The following is an 8447-nucleotide window of genomic DNA, read 5'->3' on the forward strand; positions in this document are numbered from 1 at the left end:
AACAAGGGCAGATATTTTCCAAAATCCTTCCCGTTAAACTTTCTTGTTCTTCTGACAAGTTCTTCTTGTTACTGCCATAACATTCTCCTCACTTAACTGTCTGAAGGAGGACATGAAATGACCAGGAAAGATGTTCTGCCATTTGCAATGTTAGCAGAATTAGATGTGACGATCTATCCCGCAAACTTCATTCTTTTTATCTGTTTTTGTTTCCTGCTCATTATTTGCTGTGTACTTGTTTCATCCCACTCACTGCAGTCATGTCCAAATGCTTTAATTATGGAACCATAATCAAAGCTTCACAACTAAATAGCTTATTTCTAGCAAATAAAGTTTTGTTTGCACCTGAGGTCATACTTGCCAGAACTTGAGTATTTTGAAAGTAACATCCAGTCAGAAAGACTAAGGTATACTTTGAAATTTAATGGAAATGCACTTAGTTAATAGTGCTTTGCAGAAGGGCAAAGTGGTAATACAGTTGATTAAAAAAGCACAATTACACTGAAGGATCTCTCTTTTCAAGTAGATACTGTTTAATATATAAAAATTGTTATGACTGAAAGAATCTGGTTTTGCTCTGAAAACTTCAAGCATTACATCACAGATAGACCTAAGGCCTAGCATTTTAATAATTAATTTCATGAAATATCCTAAGAGCAAGAGAAAGGTCACAGAAGCTATTCCAGTCCATGGGCAGTTACGCAGGAGAATGCTTCCATGCTCTTTAGCCTTTGAGTGTGCTGCAGGACAGGGTAGTTTGGTGCTAAATGACAAATTGACCTAGAAATATTTGAGCCATAAACCATAGTAAATCTTTTAGCACTTGAAACACCATGTGACACTCCAAACTGAGAGCAAATGAAGTGTTAGTCTATGCATGTTTAAAATGCATAGAGGCTGTGTTTACTGGATTATTAATTTCTTAACTATGCCTCCTTCAGGAGTCTTCAAGCTGATGTCCAAAGTCCCACCGAAGGAAACCATTTACAGAATGGTTCTCTAGCATGATTTAAGATTTAAAATATATAAATTGTATGCACCTCCCTGAAAGCAAAATTATTTAGGCTGCAAAGTCAAGCACAGCCAATTTAGGAAGTGACAGATTTATGTCTGCCTGCATAACCTCTCCGCAGCCCTCTTGTAGGTCCTGTGCCCTGGGTGAGGCAGAGGTCCTTTGGAAAAAGTAGTATGTGATTATGCAATTAAAGAGTATATCTTAACATAGAAAGGGGCTAACTTAAGGTTCTGTTGGCAGCTATAAATATGACATTTCCTAACATAGAAGTGCTGGTCTTTGCAATCTCAGCACGGAATTTCTAGCAGGTGACATCTGTGGATGGTTTTTATATGTAGGTAAAAACTAATTCTAACATGACTCCTGAGCTGTATTTTTTTTTTTTTTTTCCACAGAAGAGCTCTCTAGTTACCTGAAGAAAGAGTAGGAGTGATTTGGAATAGGATGCTCTTCCTAAAATGGAATGAATTGCTATGGCCTTGGAGTGGGGTGGCAGAGGCTTGATATAAGCTGGTTCTTCATCTCTCATTTCTGGACAGTGCTAATTTTGATATGGAAATGATAACAAATACTTTTGTAGCCATGATCTGAATCTTACCACACACATTCTTATTCTTGTGTTAATTATTCCAGTAATCAAAGTCCTCGGTCTAAATTCAATAACATTTTTTTCATCTTATCCAACTTTGAGTGTATGCTCAGAATTTCTTAGGAGGATTCATATTGTCAGGATCCTTAAGCATTACTATCAAAAACCTTCTGATCAACAAGATTACACATCTCCAGGAAAGAAAAGGTCTGAAGAGGCCGGCACCAACCTTGCTGCCACTTCTTCATGGCCAGTCCTTCTGGGCCTGCCCTGTTCTGGCATGACTCTTTCACAAGAAGAGAGACTACAAGTATTTCTGCTGATGCATTCACCAAAAAACTTCTGGCTCCTCTGCTAACAGTACACAGCAGAAGCCAGCATAAACTTTGAAGTGAATTTAGGTCAGTGTACTTCTTGTTATTTTAATCTTTCTCTTCTTTGTTTTATAGATTCAGTCAAGGAAATTAAATATTAAAAAAGCATGTTAGTGCAACATTAGCTGAGCCTGTAAAAGGGCCAAATTGCTGAAAGAAAAGTTACTAAAATGTTGGCCACACTGCACAAGTATATGAATGTATAAAGTCATCACACTACAGAATAATAGAAAATGTCACACATTTCTGAGGCATCATAGTTGTAGAGAATCAGTGTTTTTCATTTCCGTAATTTTCCTTCTAGATCCTTAATCCTTATTTTGCATATGTGGCATTTTTTGTTTGAAAATTTAGCACATACTCTGAATATTCTCACACTCATATGAACAACAACAAAAAAAAAAACACAGAAGATTTTTGATGTAGATCTTAAATGCCAAGCAATTTTTAACCAGGAAAAAATGAGTTACAGGTAACACAGATTTTAAATACTTTGAAAATAGGTAGGAAAAGGAGAGCTGCTCAAGTTTAGAAATATTTCCACAATAAAAGTTGCTCCAAAACACTGTGGTTCTCCAAAATATTGTGTGCTTCAGAATACTGTGGTGAACAGTATAAGTGCAATTTAGGACACTGTTGTCTTGACAACATCATGCAAGAAATGAAAGAGGTACTTCTGATTCATGAAAGAAAATAGAAGCACTGTTCTTCTAACTCAGAGTATTTCCCTCAAGAGCCTCAGAACTGTCACTCAAAATGAAACAGTAAAATAACTATCAATATGAACAATACTTTGAGAATACAGTATTAAATCCAAAGTGAAGGTATTCTTAGAAAAAAAAAAAAACTAAAATAAAACTAAAATAAACCTACAAAATAATACTAAAATGGAACAAGCCAATAAGAGTTGCAGAAACTATTCTGGATGTTCTTTTTTATAGATAATTATCATGATGGAAAAATTATATCCTGGGGTGTGCCACTCTTACCCAGTAGGCTGGTCAACCTCTCGGCTTGTTTTCAATGGGCTTGATCTCTGCTCATATCCTCTTGTGTAGCTGAAATAGAAAAGAGATGAAGGAAAGTTCAGGACTAACAGTTGAGCTTCCCGGAACAGCAAACTGAGCATCAGCACTGTTACCAAGCTGAGCCTTACAGGACAGAAATGTGTCCTGTCAATGAGGAACAGATGGAAGAACAGCGGTGAGGGTTGTGAAGCAGATCTCATGAGAAGTTATCACAAAATACTGTGTGCAACACATCTTTCCCTTTCTAGATGTATTTACCTAAGAAATTTTGTGCATTTAAAAAACAAACAAGCAAACAAACAAACAAGTAAAAACTGAGTTGAAAGGGAGTATTCAAATACATGACAGAAACAGGCTTCATTGTTATTTTATTCCCAGCCAGTCCTTTGTTTTCTCTTGGTCCAAGTCTGAAAGTCATAAAAAGCTATTGTACTTGTAGCCCACTAAGAAACAAACCACAGTCCTCCCTGCAATGCAGAGGGTAGGAACCATTACATCGTTAGTGTACCATTTGGAATTCATGCAATGCATCCGCTCACTCCTCTATTAAATTAAAGCATTTCCTGTAGCAATTTAGGCAGGATAAAGAAAATAGGTGCAATTATGAAAGCATTGTTTGATTGGCTTTTTTCTCTGCAAGCCATTAGAACATGGTAGCTTATACATTTGAATTGCAGGACCTCTTACTTCCTATCCATTACCAACATGACATAAATGAAAAGGGCTATCCCTGAAGCAAACAACGTCCCTTAAGACATACAAGCTGTAAATGAGACAAGGATCCATCACCAGTGTATTTCACCCTCTCTCACCCTCCCCAAGCTGTGCATTCCCTGCTCGGCAGGTTCCTATCTCCCTCTAGTCACTGTTTTTCAGTCAGAGCTCTTCCTGTGGGACTCTCCCGGGTGTCTGCTTCTCCCTGATTTCGATAAGGAGATTACTTGGAATGGAAGTAGACAAGCACAGGTGGCAAGACCACCTGCTATAATTTGTTCAGTGTTTTTTGGACAATATGAGATGGCTTGCATTAAACCTTTTTATTCCCTTTTTTTTTTTTTTTTTTTTTTTGTTCTTAAGTTAACATTAGCTTTCAATTCATTTATGCAGAAGTCTGAGGAGTAAATATCCTAAAAGTCTCTATTGCCCTGGCTCAGACAAAGCAATTTGCTACAGTATTGTGCCCATGACAACAGGCTCTCCCTCCACATTATTTTCAAACCTCTGGCAGGCCCAACAGAAGGGTAAACCAAAAGCTCTTCTTAAGGAACATTGACACTCTCTTTCCCTACATCTGCAGTAGTGATCGACTACAGAAGTGGGCTTCCTTTCAGTGCAAATTTGCTTAGCACCTATCTTTGTCATCCTCTGGCATCCTCTCAAGTTCACCACAAGTGCAAAGATGTTTGCCTTGTGATGGTAAGGTGAAGGTGCAAAGATGAGCACTAACTTTACACCTTCAGCGCAGGCACTTCCATCACATCACATCCCTCTCAACAGATGCATCTTGCCTGCCCAAGACTGCCAACTAGTGCAAGCTTCACTGCCTGCAGAGACATGGAATAAAGTTCTTCAACCATAAGAGACTTTAGTTCAGAAGAATAAGTTACTAATTTGTTTGACAAGCAGTGATATTGAAAAATCACTCTGTTTTTGGTCAGGTTCTTGTTTACACCAATAATGATAATATATAGACAGTGTTGTTTCAAAAGGAGTCACATTTTCCATGCATATCATTTGTATAGTAGGATCCTGTCAGCTATTCTCAGTTCAGCCCAAAAGGGGAAGAAATCCATTAATAGCATGAAAATCCAGAATAGTTGTCTGAACACCAAATATTAAACAGCGCTTCACAAATTTTGAGTCCAAATTTGAATCAGCAAGAGTAAGCACAACTAGTAGCACCAAATGCAAAACAAGTCTTTCAAGTGCACTTGTCAAAAGTTCTCTTTGAGGTCTAGCAGTTAACAAAAAGCAACGGATTTATAAAGTCACTTGAGAAGCTGAAGATAGAGAATTTACTCCTGAGTAAATGCAATGTTAGGCAACTTGCTTTTCATCTTAGTATTTGTTTCTGCCTGCACAGTCTAGGGATAAGTTTATTTTCTTCTGTCAGCTTTGAAAGAAAAATCCTAGTCATATCATTATTCATGACTCACTTGCATTCATAGGTTAGATCCTTCTGTTTTTTGAGGTGGTATTTTATAACATCTTAAGTCAGATGCATGCAGTGTTTCATTTATGTTGTGCACATAAACCTTCACTGGGGTCCAATACTTTTCCCCTGAAATTTACTTAACCCTTAGCTCTTAAGATGACAGAAAATTGGACTCAGAAAGTCAACAGTGACTCCTAATTGAAAACACAAATTGAGAGTACACCACTGATGCAAAGATTTACCTGTGGTTATGAAGGGAATGTATGCAGACAGTTTCACAAAGAAACACTGTGTATGCCACTCTCCTCAAGAGTGTGTCTTTTGTACCTTCAATACCTACAGGAGTGATCAGGAATGCACAGAGTTCGAATTCCTGCAGATACATTATCTGAAAGTGTTGCCTTTTGTTTGCTTTCCTTCTGTTTTGCTCTACTAGTCCTTCATTGTAAAAGAGACTTGTTTATACATTCCATTTTTCTTGGTCTTCTTGGCACCTAGCAGTCAAACACTCCTCCAGATTGATCCCTTCATTTACAGTGTAGCATGAATATAGCCTACGTAAGTTTTAGGAACAGACAAAAGAGTGTACTTGCCATGTGATGATTTCATTTCTAGTTTTCCAGCACCTTTTGTTTTTTCAGGGTATTTTTTCCTGGCAGGAACAGGCACATTCAGCTGTTGTTTTCATGTCGAAATTCTGTGTGAAAGCATTTCCTTTTTTTTTTTTTTTCTTCTTTTTTTTTTTTTTTTTTTCCAGACGTCTTTCAGCATGTTTCCAAAGACTTGGAATCAGCGCATTGTGTTGTGACATGTGCATACTTGACATTGCTTTGTTCTCTGACTTCCTTTTGCTCGCAATCTTTAGGAAGTTATCTCACAATGAGCAAGGAATTTTGAGTCAATGTTATTGCAGACCCAGCGTATTGTCCATCATCTGCAAAGAAGAAAGCATCGAAGAGTGAAAGGGAAGAAAGTAATTTTAGTGTTATTAACTAACTGAACAATATGGTATTTCATTTCAATTTACAACACAGAGAAGTATAGCTGTGGCAGAAGCAAATGGAAAAGAAAAAGATTTTGGTCTTACTATAAATATTTGGAATTAAAGGAAAACCTAGAAAATTAAAATAATTATCCATAGATTTGATATATACTTTTTCTGTGTTTTGCTCTGGTGTTGTGATTCTTTAACTGTAGGGAAAAAAAGTGAAAATGTACATGTTGGAACAGGTTGCCCAAGGAGGTTGTGGATGCCCCATCCCTGGAGGCATTCAAGGCCAGGCTGGATGTGGCTCTGGGCAGCAGGGTCTAGTGGTTCTCAACCCTGCTCGTGGCAGGGGGGTTGAAACTAGATGATCTTTGAGGTCCTTTTCAGCCCATGCCATTCTATGATTCTATGATTCTATGTTTTTCCAGGAAGTTTATCTTGAATTGACTTTTTTTTCATCTCAACTTTGCACCTTTATGTTAATGAAGCTTGTTTGTGTGGCCTATAAACAAAGTCAATATAAACTAAAGATCAGGATTTTTTTATCTCAGTGACAAATATATTCATGTTCAACTGGCTTTTTGGAAAGTAAGTTTTTTTGTGGTGTTATTTTCCTTGCTGGATTTTACATCATCAACCTACTGGAACCAAGACAAGAAGTCAAGGTACTGAAATCCATATGATTGTGCTAGGAGAAGATAAGAGCAGAAACAAGCAACTGCACCAGAAAGAAAGTACCTGTAGATAAGTACCCTATGTCACAGTAACACACTGTAGCTGGCTTATTCTGGATACACATTTTATTGCACCTGCACAAGCCTTGAAGAATTGGCCAGATATTTACAGATACAGAGGTCTTTACATCTCAATGACTCCCAAAATTAGGTTATCACTACCCTCTGAATCTGGAAATTAGTTAGGAACATGCAATGTAGTCAGCTTCTTATGCTCTAAAGAGACATCTCATAGACCATGATGTTAAGCATGCATACTAGACCTTAGTGAACATTTCAGGTTGGATATTAGGAAAAACTTCTCTGAAAGAGAGGTGATGCACGGGCACTGGCTGCCCAGGAAGGCAGTGGTGTCACCATCTGCATGGGAACTGTTGAGTCACGGCCTGAACCACTGATCGAGCATCTGGGGAAAGGACCCAGTCAGCCCTGGGAGCACAGGTGAAGGCAATTCAGCTGTGTGACTGGGAGGAGTGGAGCCTGGCTGCACCTCTCTTAGATCTCATGTAAGGGCTGACTGCCACTTGGGAAGGATCTCTTTCTGGAGATCTCTCACTGGTGAAGCTTTTCCCTGCAAACCTAGAAACTTCTGATATGGGTGAGCAATTCTCTTCCCTTCCTTCATAGCACCTCTCTATTGTGCCAGTCTTTCTGTTCTCACACCTTCGTTGTAACGCCTTTCCCATTGTATTGATCTGTCCAATGGCTACACCATCCCTAGAAATGCTCCAGAAGTGTGGAGATATGGCACTAAGGGACAGGGTTAGTGGGAATGGGTGAGGGTTGGACTGGATGATCTGAGAGGTCTTCTCCTATCTTCATGATTCTACACTCTATGATTTGTTTATTCTGGATACGAACATTCACGTTCTAACATATTTGGCATTATTGTATAAAATATGCATGAACTGTACCAGCATCATCCAGGCAAATATTGATTATCCATGATGCAAGAGGTGGGGGAAGAGTCTCCCAGTCAGCATTTTGAGAAGAGTTTTCTTTATGTGACAGGAAGTGCAGATTATATTATTTGGAACACATTTTGTCCAGAGGCTTCATCTTTCTGCTGAAATTGAGAGATTCTAAGAAAATGCAATGAAACATCTGCTTCAGACTTCAAGAACAGACCTGAGGAAACACTTTTTTTTTTTTTTTTTTTTACAGATGCCCCCAGGGGCTCAGTACATCAGTAATGAGTCTCTGTTTTCTGTTGTGCTAAAATATATCTCCATGAACTCCCCTAAAAAAAAACCAACATGACTTGAATCATGACTCCAGTACACTACACAGTGAATTGAAGTGTAATGCAGTGACACAAATAAACAGCAGCTAAACTAGTTGCTGAACTGGATACCTAGGAACGTGTCAGTGCAGGGCTCTGCTCGAGTTGAGAGAACTACTTTAGTTTCCTAATAGCACTGCGTAGACAAACCAGGATTTCTCAGAGACATACCAGGCACAACAGCAAGTCCCAAACACTGAGTAATTATTCAGCTAATGAGCAACACAGAACTATTCCAATACCAAATTTTATAATGGTGCCTAATATTTGTCATCACAAACT

The 8447-nt window shown here is 38.4% G+C and overlaps 1 long non-coding RNA gene across 3 annotated transcripts in view; it reads right to left on the reverse strand.

The window, feature by feature from the left end:
• Positions 1-3383, reverse strand: part of LOC101749752 — a 32686-nt gene extending 29303 nt beyond the window's left edge. The window contains exons 1-2 of one of the 3 annotated variants that reach the window (XR_005859360.1): positions 3135-3383; positions 2968-3036 (exon numbers count right to left, since the gene is read on the reverse strand). This is a non-coding gene — a long non-coding RNA (uncharacterized LOC101749752). The other 2 variants (XR_001463540.2, XR_005859361.2) reach the window with 2 other exon arrangements.
• Between the last annotated feature and the right edge of the window lie 5064 nt (positions 3384-8447).

This window comes from Gallus gallus, chromosome 4 (genome assembly GCF_016699485.2).
Source record: "Gallus gallus isolate bGalGal1 chromosome 4, bGalGal1.mat.broiler.GRCg7b, whole genome shotgun sequence".
NCBI lineage: Eukaryota > Metazoa > Chordata > Aves > Galliformes > Phasianidae > Gallus > Gallus gallus.